At 37.8% G+C, this 22,531-nt stretch overlaps 1 protein-coding gene across 2 annotated transcripts in view; it reads left to right on the forward strand.

The window, feature by feature from the left end:
• Nucleotides 1-22,531, forward strand: part of Shoc2 (SHOC2 leucine rich repeat scaffold protein) — an 87,504-nt gene that overhangs the window by 744 nt on the left and 64,229 nt on the right. The window contains exon 1 of one of the 2 annotated variants that reach the window (XM_038349308.1): nucleotides 165-253. The exons of the other annotated variant lie outside the window; for it this stretch is intronic. The gene's annotated coding sequence lies outside the window, so the exon portion shown is untranslated. Of the gene's footprint in view, nucleotides 1-164; nucleotides 254-22,531 lie in introns of those variants that run through there. 2 annotated transcript variants of the gene reach the window in all.

Here is a 22,531-nt window from a genome sequence, read left to right on the forward strand (position 1 = left end):
GGAGTGTGTGGAGGGGCGGGGCGAGTGGGGGAGGGGCGGGGGGCGGTGGCAGGGGAGCGTCGCTCTGGGAGCGGAGGACGAGGAGGAGGAGGAGGAGGTGGAGGAGGAGGAGGAGAAGGAGGAGGAAGAAGGAGGTGAGCGGGGCTGGCGGAGTCCGGGTCCCGACGACAACCTGCGGCGGGCGAGGCGGAGGGGGCGCCTTGGGGTCAGCCCTGCTGCCTTCCTGCTCTCCGGGCGGTCCGGCTGGCTGTCGGTAGGGGGAGGCCCCACACGTCCTGACAGGCGCGAGCCTCCGGGGCCGGGCGAGGCCTGAGGGGTCGGGGCCCTGGGAGGCGCCGCGGCCGCTTTCCGGGGTGCCACGGCCCGGAGCCCCTGGTCCTCGTTGCCGTTGACTGCACGGGGCCAGCGGGCGGGGCGCCGAGAGCAGCCGGCCGCCCCTGACAGCACCGGGCCGGGCCTACTGCGGAGACGGCGGCTGGGACAGCCCCGGGGCTCGGGCGCGGGCCCGGGGCGGACGGTCAGTCGCGCTTGCTCAGGCTGCTCTCGGCTCTCTGCGCTGCCCGGCCGAGGCTGCGGGCCGCCCGGGGTCGTGGGGACGGTTGGCGCCGGGCGGGCGGGTGGGAGGGCGCGGCCGCGGGGCCGTGGGGCTGTGGGGCTATGGGGTGGGGTCTCGCCGCCTCCTCTCCAAAGCCCTGGGCGCTGGGCGGGCTCCTTCGCGCAGACCCTGCGTGCGGAGTGGTGAACTGGCTTTGGGTGTGTTGCCGGGTGGAAGGAGTTGTGGCCGCCGAGACCGCCCTGTTAGCACGCCTGCTGGCAATCTCTGTGCTGGCTCTCAGGGCTAGAGGAAAAGTAGTGTAACTCCCCGCCCCCAGCTAGGAACGCCGGAGGCTGCAGTGCAAAACGATTTTCCCCCAGCCCCTCGGTATCCATTGTTTTGTACCATCCCCTCCCCCATGCCTAGGTAGAAGAATGAGGACTCCGAAGCAGTCATTTGCCCGTCTCCCCTCCTTCTCTCCCTCTCCCTCTCTCACTCTCTCCCTCTTTCCCCCATTCCCTTTCAGAGGGTTTGTGTTAACTGTACAACTAGGGCTTTACAAACAGGTGGAATACATGTATTTTCGGGAACTGGAAAGAAGATGCTTTGGGGCTGTGTTTCCCATCTCATCTCACCTTTACACTTGCAGATTTGATTTTCTTTCTGTTGATTTGTGTAAAAGAGGAAACCCTGTTTTGCGATCTAGACTGTAATATTTTTGAGGACTCTAGGGATGCTGAAGGAAAAATTAGGTTGCAGTCGTGGCTTGTGTGGTACAGTGGTCTCCAGCATGGTGATTAGTCTCTAAGCTTACACCTGTATAGTCTTGTATGCTCTTCATACATGCCAGAAGTTCCAACATCTTCTCAGAGGGGTTGCCGAATCAAACACTTGGGCTTGCTGTGTTTCAGAATCCCAGGGCACGCTGTGCAGCCGAGGGTTTTTGTGTTTTAGTCGTCAGCGCTGACAAAGACTTTTAATTTTATTAGTGCACTCCTGGTCTTCACTGCCACCCCGCCTTGGCATGGCCTTTATAACTGTTCTTTGCTATGTACTTGAAGAAATTTAGAGATTTAGCTATACACAATTTGTAACATTCTACAAAGTAAATTACAAATGTATTTTAATTTATCAAATTTTTTTTCATGTGACAGATAAAGGTTTTAGATAAATACCTAAATATGTAATCATTTTCCACACATGGAACTTTGGTTGAGTGCTTAAAAAGTATTTAAGTATATATAAAGCCTTTTAAACTTATTAAGACATAAAGTATTTTTGTTAGTTTGAGTAAGCATTTGCAAAGTAAAATAGACAAATAAAGGGTTTTGTTTAAGATTTGTATCTTTCAAAGGAGTCAATGTAATGTAAAGCTAACATGAAATCACACTCTTGAAATCTCAGTTTGGAGTTACGGTCTTGGCCTCGCTTTAGAGTACATTTTCCCAACGTGCTTACTCAGTTCCTGAAGAAACTGTGTTTGTCTCCGTTGGCACTTGTCTTGTGATACGTCATTGTTTTCTCTCACTCAGAAGTTAGTATGGGTAGAAAAGTGATGGTATAAAGAGATACATTCGTATTGTGAACCTGGATTGCTTTTTAGTTTTTTTTTTTTTTAGATGTCATAATCAGAAAGTAGATCAGAGCTGTTTTTGGTAATTGTAGCAAGTACATATCCTAAATCATCATGTGAACGACAAACCAATCATACATTTGAAGTACTTTATGTTTAAATAGGAACCAAGGATTAGTATTTTTGATATGCTTGCATAAATTCTTTTAAACTATTGTCACGTTGGGTCAAGGATGTAGCTCAGTGGTAGAGTTGTACTTGCTCTGTATTTGATTTTCTTAGCTTTGTAATAAATAAATAAAATGAATAAATAATAAATAAATAGCTGTTCTTTATGTGACTGGGATGGGACTCCCAGATATAAACTAAAAGTGTCTATATGAAATAATTTCATGGTGACTTCTGAACAGTTGCTGAGATATAAATGTATTTATTTTATATGTATGAGTTTTGCTTACATGTGTCTGTAGCACATGCATACTTGGCAGTGGCCAGAATACTCAGATTCCTGGAACTCCAGTTCAGAAGGCTATGAGCAGCCGGTGCGAACTTGAGCTGTAGAAGGTTGAGGGCAGCCGTGTGCGTGCTGGGAATCAAACCTGGACCCGCTGGAAGAGCAGCCAGTGCCCTTAACTGCCGAGCTATCTCTCCAACCCCAAATGCATATTTTTGTCTTTGATTATCAATATCAATTGTGAATAAAATTGGGATGTTTTGTGCAAGTAGCTAAATTTCAGTCATACTTGTTTTTAAAATATGCTGAATTACCAACATTTCTTGTATGTTATAATATTTCTGAAAGGCTAGTGTGTTTTAAAAGGTAATCCACATATAAAGACTCTTGGTATTTTAGAACACAGAAACTAGACCTTGTATGTGTAGATAGATGTAAGGGTGAAGACTGAGTGCAAATGTCTCTCAGGTTCGGTCGCTCTGCCCTTCATCTGTCTCTCCTGTGTGAAGAGGCAAACAATATTTATTTTAAATAAGACGTAATTCAAACCAAAAAAAGCAACCAAACAAATAAGTTACCTCAGTGAGTGCTGAGGTTGGTAACTTAGACTTGGTGTAAAACTTTTTGTTTATAAAACTATCTAAATTATTAAGGGAGGGACTTTGGATGTTAGGAAGTGACAGTGTTTATTTTGTTAGACTATTAGTGAATGGGTAAGTGAATTGTCATTGACTTTGTAATTTAGCAGCAGAATGGTAAAGTGATACTGAAGAGTCGCGGTTAGGTTGGTAGTAGCTTATTTCTTGTTAGCCTTACCAAGATAGCTTATTTCTTGTTAGCCTTACCAAGATAGCTTATTTCTTGTTAGCCTTACCAAGATAGCTTATTTCTTGTTAGCCTTACCATATTTCTTGCCTTATATATAGTATTATACATTTTATAATTTATGGGTAATGAACTAAAGCATGAACGTAGCTGCTTAGTTTTCATATGCATGCTACACCAAATCAAAGCTGTGCCGTATAGATCTTTTTGGAAGTATTTCCTCTTAATGAAGTAAGCTTCCAATATTCTTATCTACTTGTCTAATCTTGACTTAACATTTGAAGGTTCATAAGTTACAGGGTACTTGTAGTGTGCTTGAACTTGGACTGTTACAGAATATTTGAAATGTGCTTGTTAATCAGTATAGGGTGGAGAAAACATTCGTTAAATGTGAAAAAATGGTTGTATTTTAAAATATGTACCTATCTTAAGGTAAAATAGTTTTTATTTGATGCATTTTCTTTGGCTTCAGCTTTTTAGCAAAATGTCGTTAGTTGGTGAAACAAAGGTGGAATATGTAAAAAGACTCTAAAGCACTCTTAAGCTTTTGAGATGGTAACCTGTGTTTCTTGACTAAGTATGTAGCTCTTGTTGTCTGGTTTGAAAGAAAACCAGTTAGATCTCATACTACCTAATTACAAAACTTAGGAAGGTCAGAAATGATAACAAAAGGTAGTGCAGTTTGTACAGGAAGGGATTCCTTTATGGGCAAGAATGAACATACTGTGGGTGTCTAAATCATTAAAGGAGGTCTTAAGAAAAGTGAAATCAGCCCATTAAGTTTACCTGAGAGATTTTTATGGATTGTTTCTGTGCTGTCTTTATAGCACTATGAATTTCTAATGGTTCAATATGTTATTTATTCTCCATTGCTATTTAGAAGTCCTACCATTTTAATTATATGATTTTATAGCTGATAAACCCTTTATTTGGGCCTGGGGAGATGACTCAGTAGGTAAAATACTTGCTGTGCAAGCACGAGGACCTGAGCATGGATACCCAGCCTCGACCTGCGCCTCCCCAGATTGGTAGGGCCTGGCCTTGCTCCCTGTATAGTGAAGGGGTGAGATCGAGATCTGCTGAGAGAACCTTTCTTTACAAAAAAGGTATGAGAATGAGAGGAAAAAGAGGAAGACACCTTATTCTGATCTGTGTGTACGTGTGCACACACATACACATAGCAGCGCACACACATGCACACACCAGTGCACTCACATACACATACCAGCATACACATGCATACACCAGTGCACACACATACACATACCAGCACACACACGTACCAAAAAGATCTTTTAATTTTTCCTTCCTCTCCCCACTCCCATCTTTGTGAGACACAATCTTATATAGCCCTCAAACCCTGAAACACCAGACTGGTCTGCAACTCAAACCTCCTGCTTCAGTGTCCTGAGTGCTGGGATTGTTTAGGGAGTGCCGCCTTTTTCTAATGTGCTAGAGGTAATGAGTAAATGGCTTGTTCTAATACAGGTAATTTTGAATAATAATTAATAAAATTAATTTTATCAGTTAATATTTCACGTTTTCTAGTTTTGTAGTTTTTTTTTTTTTTTTTTTTTTTTTTTGGCTTTTCGAGACAGGGTTTCTCTGCAGCTTTTTCAGAGCCTATCCTGGAACTAGCTCTTGTAGACCAGGCTGGCCTCGAACTCACAGAGATCCGCCTGCCTCTGCCTCCTGAGTGCTGGGAGTAAAGGCGTGCTCCACCACCGCCCGGCTAGTTTTGTAGTTCTTGTATTGACCACTTGACTTTCAAGCCTTTCTTGGTAGCACAGTCTTTAACTTTTCTATTATGCTAGGTAGTTCTTAAGGGTTATAATTTGCATATGTCGTACTTGTCTTAGGTGCTGAGAATTCAGACCCCTTGTTTCTCACCTTCATTAAATAAGTATTTAATGAATTAGTCAAGTCACACTTATATATGTGTCAAATGTGGTAACAGCTCTGTCATGACAAGTGCAGATGAAGGAAGGCTCATTAGGTTCATTTTGAAAATTATGTGGACTAGCTATTTGGATTTCAATAATATTTTATAAAAATTCCTAAAATTTTATTTGAGGTATATATGTGTACAGACAAATGGATGTCACAGTGTATGTTTATTTGAGGTATATATGTGTACAGACAAATGGATGTCACAGTGTATGTTTGAAATGCATCATCAATAAACCTCACCATGTGGGTCCCACGATGTAACTCAGGCTCTGGGACCACTTGCTTTAACTCACTGAACTATCTCTGATATGCCATCCAATATTTTAAGCCCTACTGAGATTTTCATTATAATTTATATTTTTAGTGGTTATTTCCTGTGTACCTATTCAGTTTGGCCTTCAACTATAGACCAGTATTAATGTTAAAGAGTATTCATTCAAATTATTGCTTAAAACATTTACTTAATTTTGATAAATATTTTAATGAAGTACGAAGAGAATGCATCAGCCTAGTTTGTGATAAATGTGAGACTTACTGATGATGTATTTCAAATTTATATTTAAGTATCTTTTAGGCAATAAATAAAGGCTGATATATATATATATATATACACTTGAATACAGTTTATTATGTAAACATATTCCTTCTGAGTATAAATAATAAAAACTTATTTTTATACTTAATTGACAGTGCCCATTTCTTAGGTGATCCTGACTCAGTGGTCAGCTTTTAGATCCTGATGGGGAGCTTCATGTGCTTTATTTATTGACTGTACTTGGGGACTGAGGGATTCGTTGTTTGAGAAAGGATCTCCTTAGGTAATACAGACTGTCCTGGAATCAGCAATCTTCTCCCTCCCAAGTCTTGAAATTATAGGCCTGTGCTACCGCATCTAGAAGTTAAATAATTTTTTTATAAAGTATTATTTAATGTTTCTTGAAGGATATAGTGAGACTTAAAGAACTTTGGTGTTTTCTTTTTTTTTATTTTTATATTTCAGCAGTTACCTTAAAATGTTATATATAATATCCTATATATCTCAAAGTTATTAGGAAACTAAGAATTTCTGATATTGTCTGCTTTGGGACTACCAGTGTGTCTTTTTGGGCCAAAAGTCAGTTCTCAGTTTGATATCATGTCATTTGGAAGACTTTTGATCTCTATATTTTAATCTCTATATTAAGAATCTATATTTCTCTATTGTAACATTCATCGTTTTGTAATGATTTGCTTAATGTCTTTTTTTGAAACATAGAATTCATGTTGAGCATTGGTTGCTTTTCTTTATTGTTTCTTTAATGTATTAACACAGTGTTTTGACCTTGTAGATTCTTTGAGAAAGTTACTTTAAAAGTTACTAATAATGCAGAGCCCTAGACAAACTGAATAGGCTATTAAAAACGACAGAGAGGAGCACATTTTTGTTCTCAAATACACATTTTTTTTTTTTAAATCCTTAGAACCCTTCAGAGTTTAATTTAGGTCTTTAAAAAAAACTCTCATAATATGCAATTAAAATAATTACAAAATGTTAAAAAGGCTGAAATTACTCCTAAGGACTGTAAGAGAATTGACAGCAAGAGCCTGGGAAACTGTTTGGAAAGAGTAGAGAGCTGGGTATGGTGACTGTATTCCCAACAGTCGATTGCCCTGAGTTCCAGACCAGTGTGTGCTGTAGAGAACATGTCTCAAAACAAATAGAAAGGGCAATTGGAAGACATCTATCTATCTATCTATCTATCTATCTATCTATCTATCTATCTATCTATCTATCTATCTATCTATCTATGTTTTTTTTTGAGACATGGTTTCTCTGTGTAATTTTGGAGCCTGTCCTGGAACTTGCTCTGTAGACCAGGCTGTCCTCGAAGTCGCAAGAACTGCCTCCTTAGTGCTGGGATTAAAGGCATGTGCCTCCACCGCTTGAGTGGAAGGTAGTTTTTCAAAGGTAGTGTTTGATTTTTTATAACAGCTTAATTTGTAAGCATGCGGAATTTTTCAAGGCATGTCTTAGAATAATCTAGGGGTAATCAAGTATCATAAAGAAGTCAACTGGTATAATTTGCTAAAGATTAAAAAATATATTTCAGAAAGATCTTCAATCTGAATGATATGGTTTAGAACTTTTAGTGTTAAGCTTTTGTTACTGGAAAATTTTGCCTAATGAGGTAAAGCATGATAGGCACCAATGAATATTTAGTGGGCAAAGTAAATGGAAACAAATAGTTCCCTGTGAACGTATTGGAATAGTACAGTAGCCTCTAGACTACCTTAAAACTTTTCTAAGGTGGAATTTTATATTTAATCTTTAGTTTTTTGGGTTAGCTGTGCAATATGTAAAATTTTGTAACATGTTTTTCTTGTTTCCAAACAGTGGTGTTTGGAAATGTAACCTGTTACAGTGACATGACAAACGGCCAAAGTGTTGTCATAGTTTTTATTGTTTAGTGGTAGTAAGCTTTATTTCTCTTGTTATCTTTCAGTCATTTGGGTTGGGAAGCTTAGGTTTAAGATTACAATTATTTCTTTACTAGAATTTATTGTTGAATAAGAGATTGGATGACCTGAAGGAGAGAGTATGTAATTGCGAAGCTTTAGTGTGTATATATTTGGGATAGAGGGTTGGGCATTTCACTCAGAGCCTTTATATCTAGTTCAAATATTGGCATTTATATCTTAATAGTAAGACATCTTTAATTCTGTGACTATATATGGGTATGTAGAAGAAAAGTTACTTTTATTGTTAAAACAAATACTGGCTTATCTCCATGTTGTTAATCATAGTTCTGAATTCATAGAAGTGAGAGAGATCCTTATATACTAGGAAGTTTAAAATAGTAAATTTTATGATTTAATCTTGAAGATGTTTATTTCTGTGCTTTGGAAGTAGTGTTCTGGAATTCTTAATACTGGAACTATGGCCTCGATTCAGAACACCCACCGAGCACCGGTGGGAACTTTGCATGCTAAATGGCATGTAGTGCTATAGTGTTTTAAAGCCTTCATCTGCCTGTTGTGTAATAGCTTATTGTTGTGCGTGCAGAGCATGATGAAGAACCAACTATGTGATAGTGCAAAGACTCAGACCAGCAGGCTTGTTCGGGTGCTAAAGACCTGAATTAATCAGATAGGATGATCCATGAACGTGTGCCATAAATTGAATAGTAGATGTTTTATGCATTAAATAAAACAGTTATTTCAGCGCTTGAGAAATAAAATTACTTTTTAAAAATAGAGTCACTATTTTCAAAACAGCTTTAACATTTTTTTTTTTTTTTCCATGCCAGGGATAGTGGTTTGTGCCTATAGTGCCCAGCATCTGGGAGGTTAATGCTGGAAAACTGAAGTTCAGTGTTGTCTTTGGTGTCACAGTCATAGTAAATTCAAGGCCAGCTCTGCCTCAATTTTTTTTTCTTTTCTTTTTCAAAACTAGGGTAAGTTCAGTAACTAAAATGTAAATATTTCCACAATCTTGGTTACAGTACTTAAAAGTTCTGTGAATAATTTTCATTTTACCTTTATTGATAAAAATATTGTATGTAACATATAACTGTGCAGAGACCTGAAGGTGAAGTCATGTATTTCCCTCTCACTTTCTATCTTATATTTTGAGATAGGGTTGCCCTCTGAATCTAGAGCTTACCAGTTCAAGTATTCTGGCTGACCAGAGCTCCATGCCTTGCCCATGTCTACCTCTCCTGTGCTGGGATAACAGATATATCCCTCCATGATGACTTTTTACCTGAGTGTGACAGATTTCAACTAACATCCTCATGCATGCAAAACAAGCGTTCAAACCACCCAGCCATCTCCCTCTCCTGTGATCTAATCAAAACCCACTTATTCCCCAAGGCTCCCTCTCTAATGATAATCACAATGGGTTAAGCATAAGCTATAGCAGCAAGAAGTTCAATTCTTAGCAGGGAGGGTTACATTTAGAAGGTAGCTTATCCAATTGGAAATTGTATGATTTGGTTTAGTGTGTTAAATTTTAAAGATAGTACAATGTCTGCTGCCTTTCGGTATTTTGAGTCTCATCAGATGAGAGAAATTCTTTTTACTCTTAAGTCAAATTAGTCACGGCTGTTTGATGTTTCTTTTGATCTTATATGAGTGGTTTTGCTTTGAAATATTTGGAAATGCACAGATGTTTTTCAAATTCGAAAGATGCCATATATGTTATATTAACCATTGATCTGGAGAGTTAGCTCAGCAGTTAAGAGCACTGACTGCTCTTGCAGAGGACTGGAGTTTGATTCCCTGTTCCCACATGATAGCTCATAGCTATCTGTAACTCCCAGTTCCAAAGGAGCAAACACCCTCTTCTGTCCTCTGTGGGCACCAGACATTTTGATGTTGAGATTGTACACATAGTAAATTAGAGAGTTGTAGTCTCAGTTAAAGTTTGTGCTGTGGGTTGCTAAGTAGGAATTTTTAGCTTTTTGTTTTAAATTTGTGTGTCTGGACTCTAAGTTACATATAAAGTGATATAAATTTCCTGGGAAAACTTCCTCTTATGTATTAACAATATAAAGTAAATAATCCTGTGTCCACATCTGCCAAACTATTAGTATTTTATCTTGCTTTCTTATCAAGGAATGGGGGAAAGTAATTTTGAAGGTGCTGTATGAATGAATGCATGATATTCTAATTAATATAGACACATAGAGAAAACTTTTACTAGCAGGACTTCCTTTAAACTCCTATGAGAACTAGTCCTATCTTAGATTCACTTAGCTGTCTTAAATGGGTAAGGTTATGTAAGAATGTAAGATTACATTCCTTAAGCATATTAATATTGTCACATATTTTCTTGTTCTTTGAACTCCTACTTTAGCCTTCTAATTTGGAAGAGTCTCTTCTAAAAGTCTTTATCTTGAAAAATAGTTTTATGTCATTTAGAAGCAAGAGTTGTTTATTTTTATTCTTAAATTATTTAAAAGAATAAAGAAGTTTTCAGATCTTTATAAACAGTAATAAAAACATTACACCTGCGGGGAGAAGGCGGAAATTTTCACTAAATAAAAAAAAAATTTAAAAAAAGATAAATGGGTTTGTTGTCTAATAAAATTCATTTTAAAAGTAAAAAAAAACATTACACCTGTAGTCTTGCCATCTTTTAGGTATTCATATAAAATTCTGAGTGAAGAAGAGTTGCCTATAAACGTAGGAGATAAGGGTTATATTTTCAACCATATCTAGCAGATGTTTATTGATCTATTTATTTATGGTAAATAAATATCTAATGCCTTGTATTGTGAAGCACTTCTTATAAAAAATGCTTCTTTTATGTAAGGAGTGAAATTTCCAGCATGGTGTATGAAAACAACAAAGCCAGATGTGGAGGTGCACACCTGTGGTACACATCTGTAATCCTAACACTTTAGAGACTGTGGCAAGTTAGATTCCTGCCTGGGTTGCATAGCAAATTCCAAGTCATCCTGGAATATATAAAAGGCCCTGCCCTAAAAGGCCAAAACAAAACAACAGCAAAAGAATTCCAAAGTATAAGTTGAACATTTATTAACTGTTATTACTATTCAATAAATACAACTGCTGAGATATTTCTCTACCTACTGGGTTATAGCTAAAAACAGATAGGTTGGTTCCTGTTTACTAATTACCTTTTAATGGAAGAATATTACCTGAGAAATATATTATAGGATGTTAAGTTCTCTGGCAGTGGTTGTTGGAGGAGGCCGCTTGTTTGTTCCCAGCTGCTTAGCCCCAGATTACACAGAAACTTTATTAATTAAATCATTGCTTGGCCCATTAGCTCTAGCTTCTTATTGGCTAACTCTTATACTAATTTAACCCATTTCTATTGATCTGTGTATCACCATGTGGCTGTGGCTTACTGGGTAAAGTTCCCAGAGTCTGTCTTTGGTGGCTCCATGGCTTCTCCCTGACTCCACCCTTCTTTCTCCCAGCATGCAGTTTAGTTTTCCCTGCCTAGCTCTGTTCCCCTATAGCTCTGCTATAGGCCCAAAGCAGTTCTTTTATTTATCAGTGTTAATCACAGCATACAGAGGGAAATCCCACATCAAGTGGTTTTGTTTTTGTTTTTAAATTATTGTTTCTACTTTTTGAAACAGAGTCTCACTTTGTTGTCCTGGCTGTCCTGAAACTCCCTATGTGGACCAAAATGACCTTGAACTCAACAGAGATCTGCCCTCCTGTGCCTCCCAAGTTCTGGGATTAAAGGCATAGACCACTAAGTCTGGTTGACAGTTGGCTTTTTAAAGTGGGAGGACAGAAGAGATGATATGAAGAAAGGCTTTTCAATAATAAGGGATTTCAGGGAATTTGACAAGTGAAGAGATTTATTTCTGTATTTCTAACAAAAGAAAGAGCTTGTGCAAAGTACGAGTTAAAAGAAATGGTAGGCCCTGATGTGATTGTGAAAGAGGGTTGTGTGACCAGAGTGTAAAGTGGAAAATACTAGGGTTGTGGCAAAAGTGAGCAGGGACAAGATCTTAAAAATTGCAAATTACTGTTAAATGTTTTTAGGCTTTATTTTGAAGGCTACTTCTAAGTTTGGACAGTAACCTATTGTTTGATTGTTTGAAAGCTCACTCTAATTACAGTGATTATGTTAAGAACAGAATGAGGTTGGATATGGTAAGGCAGGTAAGAAAACCATAGGAGAGAATTGCTTACACCTGATTGTGAGTAGGATCCAAGTCTACATTGTGGATCATGGCATTGGGAATAGAGAGGTTGAAGTCAGAAGTTTTTGGAGAAGAAAATACTAGGATTTGGTAGTTGTTAAGATGTAGGAGACTGAGGTTGATTTCTATATAAATGATCTCTCTCAGATGTTCCTGATCTCCTACTTAGAGGTCTGCATTGATCTTCTCTTTATACTTACCAACACATTTATGCGTGGCTTTACCTGCTTGTCTTAAGTGTGTAGCAAGTACTGTGACTGAACACAACCACAGTGTGAAGAATAATGTAACAAATATTGACTGAATAAAGATATACTTGTTAATTAATATTTTAATGTTCACAATTGGATAAAATTGTCTTTTAAACTGCTAATGTCCCAAAACATGTTTGTCTACTTATGAATCATTTTATGACCTTTAAATGCCACTTGTAGAAAGTGTATAGCTTTTACTTGAAGTGCTGTATAAATTAAGTTCTTTAGTAAAGTTCCTGTAGGCTTTATTAACCTCTCTTCTTTTATACAGTCAGGCTTTTTTCCCTGAATTTTATGTGGTTTTCTTCTTTGTCAGTTTAAAAACTAACATACCTAACCAGTGTTGGATTACTTTTGTTGTTGTTTACAAATTGTGAAAGGAGTGTTAATTATTATAATATATTTAATAAATGTTCAATATAGAGATAAAAGTAAAAACCACCCTTAATTGAAGGGTCATATCACTAGAATTTGTTGAGTTTTCCTGGACTTTTAAAATTTCATATATATTTGTGAGTGATTAAAAATCTTAGATGAGAAGGCTTATAACATGCTTATAAAACAGGGTATTAATATGCCTTTCATGCAAAGTAAGTAAGTAATGGGTTACTTAGTTACATATAAATGAAGCCCTTATGGTCTGTAGAGGTGCCTCAGTAGTTGAGATTACTTGTTGCTTTTCCAGAGGCCCCAAATTCAGTTCTGAGCATGCATGTTAGGGAGCTCACAGCCACTGTAGCTCCATTTCCAGATGTATCTGACACCTTCTGGCCACTGTAGGCACCCACATACTCAGGGCATATACTCATGCAGATGCGAAATTTAAAATAAAAAAAAAAACTAAAAAGGAGTAAAGGGGCCTTCAGCTTCATTTCTGACAGGAGATCAGGTACATTACCTAAACACATGCATGTAGCAGCATGACAGCACTTGATATAGGCCGGTGGGTCCAAGGCCACTCAGAGGGTAGTTTCTCAGTCTCAGTTGATTGCTGTCACTGAGAAATGCGGACCCAGTGAACCCAAGTAGTTTGATGTTTTGATGTCTTCTTCCCCTCTCTCTCTCTCTCTCTCTCTCTCTCTCTCTCTCTCTCGTTTTGTTTTTAGAGACAAGGTTTCTCTGTAGCTCTGGAGACTGTCCTGGAACTCGCTCTGTAGACCAGGCTGGTCTCGAACTCATAGAGATCTGCCTGCCTCTGCCTCCCAAGTGCTGGGATTATAAGGCATGCACCACCACTGCCTGGCTGTTTTGATGTTTTTAATGAGAAGTAGGAATCTAGCTTTTTAATGTATACTCTTAGTGATTAAACGGTAGTGATTTCAGGAAAATTAAAACTGCTTTATGTATTAAACACAAATAGACACATTTTCCCTGAATATTACAAAAGTAGAATGAAAAGATTTTCTCATTAATAATGTAGATTAAAAATAGCACTTTTATATATGTTTCAGATTGATGATATTAATTTTAAAGATTGAGAATGTAAATTAATGGAGGCTCTTTGAAAGAAGACACTACCTCCTATAAAAATTTTAAGTGTATATTGGTTCTTAGTTCAACTTGTAGCAATGTGCCTTACAGAAATACTAGTTTTGGTGGATGAAAGCTTATGGCCAGTAATGGCATTATCTGTTGTGGCAAAAATATTTTTTTAATATAAATGAAGAAAACATCCTTAGAAACAGCGTGTATGTGGCTTGATACAGGAACAAACTGCTATAACCATACCACAAGTCATAGCAATAAGAAAGGATGAAGTATAGCTATATGGAAAGGGTCCAGAATTTACTGCATGGAATTCTAATGGATCATACATTTATATTGTGTATGATAATTAATGTCTACAAATATTCCAGTGGATTATACTGTGTTTTAGTGTCTTTAAGTTTCCAGTGTTTTGGTATTTTTATGCACATCACAGTAAGAAATTCCTTTTAATATAATGACATATTAAATATTGAACTTTTATAATTTGGAGAAATATATTTGTGCCTGAGAATTGGTATTATATGACCTGTGAAATACAGAAATACACTTTTGTGTATGGTGGTCATAAAAAACACCTAGTAGTATTGTTTTCAGTAGCCAATTCATTAAGGTTTCTAAAAGTAGCTAGTCATTTTTGTCAAGTCAGCACAATATTCAAAAGAAGAAAAATAAAATCTCTCTCCTACTCTGAAACTTCTGCTTAGTTTTTCTTTTTTTAAGTCCAAATTGTGTGTGTGTGTGTGTGTGTGTGTGTGTCTTACATGCATGTATATATGTGTACCATGTGTATGCTGGATGCCCATAGAGGCCAGAGGAGGAGAGATCCCCTGGAACTGAAGTTGCAAACAGATGTGGGTTCTGGGAATTGAACTGAGAGAGCAACGGCTCTTACCTACTGAGATAGCTCTTCAGTGCCCATTTTGTTTATTTTTTGATAATTTCATACCCGATGACAATGTATTTAGATCTCCCTCTTCTCCAAATCTTCGTGGACCCCCCACCCCCACGACTTCCCCTCTTTTTTCAACTTAACTGAATTCAGTTAGGGATGTCCAAATGTGCATGGGCATAGGGCAGCATTCCTTGGAGCATGGGTAGCCTATACTGCTGAAGAAAATCGACTCCTCAGCAGCTGCCAAGAGTAATTCCAGGAGGGGTTGGGCTTCCTGAACATTTTTCCTGGTGCTGGACTGTTGACTAATTAGGCCTTGTGTAGGTCTTTTTCTAAACAACCATAGCTGTTGTAACTTTATGAATATAGCATCCTGTTAGGTCCAGAAAGTAGTTTTGTAGCAGTCTCCCCAACATCTGGCTCTTTAAATTCTCAACCCCTTCTTCTGTGGTGTTCCCTGATCCTTTTAGAGGAGGAGGAGGTGTTATTTAGGGCTCAGTACTCCACAGCCACTTATTCTGTGTTTGGCCAGTTGTGAATCTAGATGCTCTACAGTCTGCTGCATAAAAAGCTTCTTTGATGAGGGGTGAGAACTGTACTAATCTGAAAGTGAGGATAGGTATTTAGATGGCAGTTTAGTGCTGTTACCCTGAGTAAAACAATGGCATTAGGGCCTGTGCTCTCCCAAATCATGGGTTTGTAACGAGGCGTATAGTACCAGATATGGGTTCCCTCTGTACAGTGGGCCTTAAGCCCAATTTTTTCTTTTAAATCCATTGGTTACTCCTGTAGCATTTTTTGCCACTATTGCATTCATGGGCAAATCTTGCCAGGCTAGTCATTATTGTAGCTCCCAGAATACACAGCAGGGTATGACTTGGTGGCTTTCATTCTTAGTAGCCTGCAAAATATATTCTAGCACTGAGAAAACAAGTAGGAATCTTTCAGATCAGTTTGATTTTTCTATGTGTTGCAATCAAAACATAGGAGTTTTAGTGAGTAACTAAGAGTAATGGCAGTAGCCTGTATTATTTTGGGAGTCTCTAGGACCCTCCCCTGACTAACAACCCCAATGGGTATCCCACACTTGACACTAGGCTTTTTGTTTACCAACCAATAGCTTCTAGGAAGGGCACTTTCCCTGTGTAACTCCAGTTAACCATATAAATACACACACACACACACACACATTCATGGCTTATAAAGCAGTTGGTTTCCTTACACTTTTTCAAACATCCTTCTTGTTAGTTATCTTGCCTTTCTTGACCCTTTTCTCCATTCCCCCCCACTCCCCCGTGCACGTGATAACACACATGTGATCTAGTCTGAGACTTTTAAAATGAACATTAAACTTACGGTATCATCTTTACAACTGATTGAGACAAATTGTAACAAATATAAAGGTATAAAGCAGTTCAGCATAAATATGTATGCATACATCAATCCCTTGATCTTATTTTCTGTCGATCATTCAACATTGCCAGGGATTTTAACATTTACATTGTGTTTGGCAGTCATACCTTTTTATAGTCTTGTGACCAGTGCTCACAGCTTGCCTTTTTTTTGCCTTAGTTGTTGCTTCGCTGATTAATAAGGACAGTATTCCTTGAGTTTTACGAATTTGCTGGTTTTTAAAACTGTTGATTTAATCCTGTTAGTTTGGGTTTATAGTCTTAGGGCACACTTTCGTCCTTGAAGAGTTTGTAGCTATCTGTTGATTTTCATAAACTTTAAATGTGTCTGAATTGTTCTTGCTCACTGGAGTCTTGACAATGTGGTAGGAATTTTCTCTAGTTTTTTTTCTACACCTAGTAGGAATCTTAACAGTTTGGTTTTGAACCTACATGGAGTTAGTGCCGGATCCTATAGGTTAAAAAGGCTCAGTGTCAAAAGACTACCCCCACTGTAAACACCTGTCTGACCACACAGACTTCTAGCCAACTAGCTGCAAACTCCATTCTTAGGTAAAAGGCTTTATAGAACTTGGGAAATTCTATTTTTGATTATTGGTTCAGTATAAAGTGTATAACCCAGAGTCAAATGGAAGAGGTGTATTAGGCAATATGGGGAAAATGGTATGAATATTTTATTCCTTCTCAGTATCTTGGTATATTTGCCAAACCAGAAATTCTACAAGTTCTGTAGTTTAGAGATTTTTACAGAGGTTTCGTTACATAGGTCTGATTGAATGAACTGTTGGCCACTTGTTATTACGCTAGTATCCAGCTCCCCTTGTATATGTGCATAGGGGTATGACTGTTTTCAGTAGCCGTATCAGGTAATTGAAGGTGTTCTGTGATACTTCATCAAAACTTGACAGAAATAATTTTTTGAAGTTTAATGTATTGTTTGTAAAACTGTATAAGTGAGCTACTTCCAGCTTTTTATTTAGAAATAATAACAGACTCATGGGAAATTACAAAAAGAGCATAATCTGGCTTTTCACAGTGTTGGCATCCTACATAATTATAGTACAATGTTAGTATCAGCCCTGGAATTGACATTGGTGTAACACTATTAATTAGATTATAAACAGCTTATATCCTTTCATATATTCATTGAGTGTGTATAGTTTTACATGTTTTTATCTCATAAACAGATTTGTTTAACTACCATCACAGTCAAGATACAGACTGTTCTTTTGTTCAGAAACCAATTGTCCCTCCCCTCTCATTCCATCTATAAGGAACCATTGCTTTGCTCTCCTTTTCTGTAGTTTTATCATGCTAAGAAGGTTCTATAAATAGAATTATAAAGTATGCCACCCTTTTTTGTGCTTGATATTTTTCTAGGCCTGACGCTCTTGAGATCCAGGTTGTTACATTTGTCAGTAGTTTGTTCCTTTTTATTGCTCTGTAGTGTTACCATGTGTAGACATATCAGGGTTTATTTCATTACTCATTAAAAGACATTTGGGTTAATATCCAGTTTTTGTCATCATAATTAATATTCCTATCAACAGTGGTGGACAAATTTTTGTGCCAGCATGTTTTTTAATTTTATGGGAATAAATGCCAGGAACTGCAGTTGCAAGAGAAACAATGTGTATAAGTACAGTATGTACTGTTTTTAGAGGAGCTTCACCCACACTATTTTGCCTTCACCCTAAACATGTGAAATATGTGTTCTGTCTGTAACCTCATTAGCATTTTGCTGTGATCTTGTTTTTACTTTAGGTTTCTGCTAGATATGTAATGATGTATCATTATGATTACTATTTTTTTTTCCCTAGACAGGGGTTTCTTTGTGTAACAGTCTAGCTGATCTGGAACTAGCTCTTGTAGAACAGGCTGGCCTTGAACTCACGGAGATCCACCTGCCTCTCTCCTAAGTGCTGGAATTAAAGGTGTGTGTGCCACCACCACCACCAGGCGATGATACCATTTTTATAAACTGCTGTATTGGTATTTTGTATATGATTGTGGATAAATGAGTTATTCTTCCTTCAGAAAGAACATCAGAATTTAGTAAAGAATACACCCAATTTCCGATTTGGTCTCTCATTCCTGTTCCCTCTTTACTGTTGTCCTTTCCGTTCTCCTCCAGCCTAGCCTTCTCTGCTAGTCCTTTATGGTGTTTTTTTTTTTTTTATACTTGGCCTTCTAATTAATTTAGGAATAAAATATAGATTACCAAATATGACTGAGGAAAACATCTATTAGTTTTAGATGTAGTTGTTACAATTTGATACCTGAACTTAGATGCTAAATTTATTTGCTTTTGCTTCAGGTCTTTATCTGTTTCTTTTTATTTCTTTCTTCAAAAACTCTTGTCACCAAATAAATTTGCTTCTGCCCTTCCACTGTGCTTAATTGGAGACAACAATACTTCAACTCCTTTCTATTTCTCTTATCTCCAAATAAATAAACTTTCTCTGAGTCCATTCTAATCTACTTGAAAAGAAGAAAATGATCCTTTTCCTCTAAGGCCAAGTTTTATGCTGTATGTACACCCTTTTCACTATTCCTTCTAAGTTGCAAGTAGCTGAAATGATGGCATTAAGAATTGGATAGGGGCAGAAGCTCTGTATCATGGTGCAAATATAGAGGTAAAAAAACACTCTGGTGGGTTCTTTTCCTTACACTTTTACATGTGTTGTGGGAATCAACTCTGGTTGCCAGGCTTGTATGGGAAATGCCTTTACTCACTGATAACCATCTCATCTTGCTGGTTCATATACTGCATCTTTGACAGTATTTTTACTTGGCTCATGTGTATTATTATTTCTTTTTGAGCCCTTCTTTATCTGTACATCCCAGAATGTTTACCTTCTCCACAAGTACCAGCATCTTTTATGCATATTCTATGTATATACTTTTTTATTACTTTATTTAACGTGCTGTGGTTGCACGGGTAACCCTGCTCTCTCCCCTCTTTTCAAACACACTAGCCTTCCTCCTCCTACCACCAAGACCCCACCCTGCTTTCACTTTTTAAAAATTTAATATTTTGTGAATTTCTTGCATGGCTACTGTATTTGCATAATTTCTCCCAACTTTCTCCCCACTCCAATTCTTCCTATGCGCCAACAATTGGCACAGCTGGATCATATAGTAGATTTATTTTTAGGTTTCTGAGAATTCTCTATGCCGATTTCTATAATGATGACCCTGTTTGTAACGCCACCGGCAGTGAGTGGTTTCTTCTTTTTCTGCATCCCCATCAGCGTTTGTTTTCTTGGTGTTCACTTTTACGACTTGTAAGATAAAACTCAAGAGTAGTTAAATCTCCCACACTGCTAAGGACATTGAACAGTTTAGATACTTCCTAACCATTTCATTTTCCTCTTGAGAGCTCCTTCCAGGTCCATAGCCCAAGCTTTGATAGGGTGGTTTATTTTCTTGATTCTGTTGTTTGAACAGAATCTCTATATACTCCAAATGTTAATCCTTCATTGAATTATAGCTGGCAAAAAAATTCCACTCTGTGGGCTTCAATTTTTTTCTTTTGCTATACACAAAGAAGCATTTAGTTTTAAGAGGTCCTATCTTTTGGCCCTAATTCCTGACCTGATGGAGTTCTTTTCAGAAAAACCTTTGTTGCACCTGTGTCTTGTAGGATACCGTGTGCTCTTTCTTTCAGTAGTTACAGAGTTTCGGGTTTCACATTGAGTTCTTTGATCCACTTGGAATTGATTTTTGTGCAGGATGATAAACATGGTTCTAATTTTAGTTTTCTACATGTGTGAGCATCCAAATTTTCCATCACCATTTGTTGAAGATGCCGTCTTCCTCCAGTGTGTATTCCTCCAGTGTGTATTTTTGGCATCTTCGTCAAATCTGAGATAGCTATTAATTATGTGTAGTCACTTTTGGTTTTTCTATTTTATTCCATTGACTTACATGTCTGTGTTCGAGCCAGTGCCATGCGATTTTTCTTATTACAGCTCTGTGATAGAGCTTGAAGTTTGGTATAAGAATCCCTCCAGCATTCCCTGTCCTTCATGCTTTGGCTATTTGGGGTCTTTTGTGACTCTTAGGTAATTTTTAGGATTTCTCTTTTTCTACTTTGTGAAGAATGTCATATGTATTTTTGTTGGGCTTGTATTAAATTTGAAAATGACTTTTGGTAGGATGGTTATTTCTACAATTTCTATGGATGTATGCATGTGGGAGGTCTTTCCTTCTAGTGTCTTCCTCAGTTTCTTTCTTCAACTAAAGTTTTCACTGTAGAGGTGTTTCAACTCCTTAGGTTTATTCACAGTGTTGTAATTTGTTTTCTCCCCAAGTTGCTTTTGGTGATGCGTTTGATTGCAGCAATAATAACTCTCCAGGGTAATATTGTATCCTGCAACATTGCTGAAAGTGTTGATCTCCTTAGTTTTGTGATAGGGTCCCTAAATAGCCCTGGTTTTCCTGGAATTCACTCTGTAGACCAGATTTGCCTAGAATTCAGAGATCTGCCTGCCTCTGCCTCCTGAGTGCTGATGTTAAAGGTGTACACCACCATGCCCAGTGAGTCCTGATCATTCATAGAGGTTTTCTGGTAGAAATGTGGGGCTCTTTTATGTCTGATATCATATTATCTACGAATAGAGGTAATTTGACTTATTGATATCCCTTTAATTTCCTTCTTGTGCTAGGTAGTGCTTGGAGTAATATATTGAAAAATATATTGTGGTGACAGTGGTCAGTCATGTTTTGTTCCTAGTTTTAATGGGATTTCATTGAGTCTTTGTCATAGTGTTGGCTTTGGGTCTCTCATGTAGTCTTTAATGTGCTGAGTGTGTTACTGGTAGTTCTACTGTAGTTAGGTTTTTTATCGTAGTGATGTTTTGGATTTTGTTATTTTGTTTCCCACTGGGATTGATCAGGACAGCGCATGGGCATGGGTGTGGAGCTAGTCACAGAAACATGGGCAGTGGCTGTGCTCTGGAGGCAGTTACTCCTTTCTGCTGGCAGAAGTCTACTGCTATCACTCCATCAGCTCATACATAACTCTGGGTCTGCGTCTTTCATCCTTTCTTTGATTTCTGTTTCTAAGTCGTCTTGTAAAATATTCCTATATTCTGTTTTATTTGGTTATTTTAAACCAGTGGTTTAACTTAATAATATCCCAGTTATAGCTTAAGAAGTTAAAAAACAGTTGAGGTTCATAGGTAAAATGGAATAGGTTCTAGGTGATTATTACAAAGTTTTTCATGTAGTTGGCATTTGAAGATTGTATAGTATGCAAAGGTAGTTCTTAAGTGTATATTCTCTCCATTAAATTCCTAAACATTGGTACAACCTAAGTGAATTTGTGGAATTCCTACATTTAAAGTAATTGGATTGTGTCTTTTTATGTTTGGCGTGGGCTATCGAAGTGTTTTCCAAATTTGGCCCTACACTTGCATTACCTGGAGCACTCTTTAACATACAAATTACTCCTTAACCACAGATACTGATTTGGTTAACAGTCTTGGGTTAATTCCTAGGATTGTTAAAATCCTCAAATGGTTGTCACCGATTGGCATTGATGGGACATTTGAGAATTTATTATTGGATTATTTTTTTCTCTTTTAACTGTTTCGCTGCTTGGAGAACATCTGATTTATAAAAACCATTTTGGACTGTATCAGATATAAATCTAAAAGTCTGCCTGTGTTTACACCCCCTTCACCCTTTATGAATATATTTACTCTTCACATTTACCCATGTTATGCTTCCAGAATATTCTTAGATCATGGTGTCTGCAGGATAAAATTCATATTATGAAACTTGTATAACAAGCTTTTCAAGATTTGACAACCTATACTTCCAGTCATATCATGGGCCCTGACTTCCAGTCATGGGAAAATTACTTATGGTTCCATAGTACTTCCATGGTTTCTCTAGTGCTCAGGAAGCTGATGCCTACAGTGTGAACTTGTGAGTCCTGTTGAACCTCATCTTCCTCATCATACTTCCAGTTCCTCTGTTCTTACAGTTTTGTAACTTGTCCGTTTCTTTCCTTATTCAAAATCATTGAAAGTAAGAATTTTATCTTTTCCTGTAAGCCCCAGTTACAGTGTAGCATTTTAATCAGAGGTGCGTAGTAAACAGCTCGTGAGTAGATGGTTAGAAGGATGATTGATAAGTTTGTACTGGATAATCTTTTATTTTTTTTTCTGGCCTTAGGTTGATATATAATTGATGATTTTTAAAAGATTTATTTGTTATGCATACAGTGTTCTGCCTTCATGTCTGCCTGCAGACCAGAAGAGAGCTCCAGATCTCATTACAGATGGTTGTGAGCCACCATTTGGTTGCTGGAAATTGAACTCAAGAACTCTGGAAGAGCAGCCAGTGTTTTTAACCACTGAGCCATCTCTCCAGCCCCGATAATTTTTTAACAAGTGAAACTATATGAATTGATCATTCTTACTTTAAAACATGTTTTAGTGTAAAAAAATGGATTTCACTGATATT

The sequence above is a fragment of the Arvicola amphibius genome, chromosome 1, assembly GCF_903992535.2.
Source record: "Arvicola amphibius chromosome 1, mArvAmp1.2, whole genome shotgun sequence".
NCBI classification, from domain to species: domain Eukaryota; kingdom Metazoa; phylum Chordata; class Mammalia; order Rodentia; family Cricetidae; genus Arvicola; species Arvicola amphibius.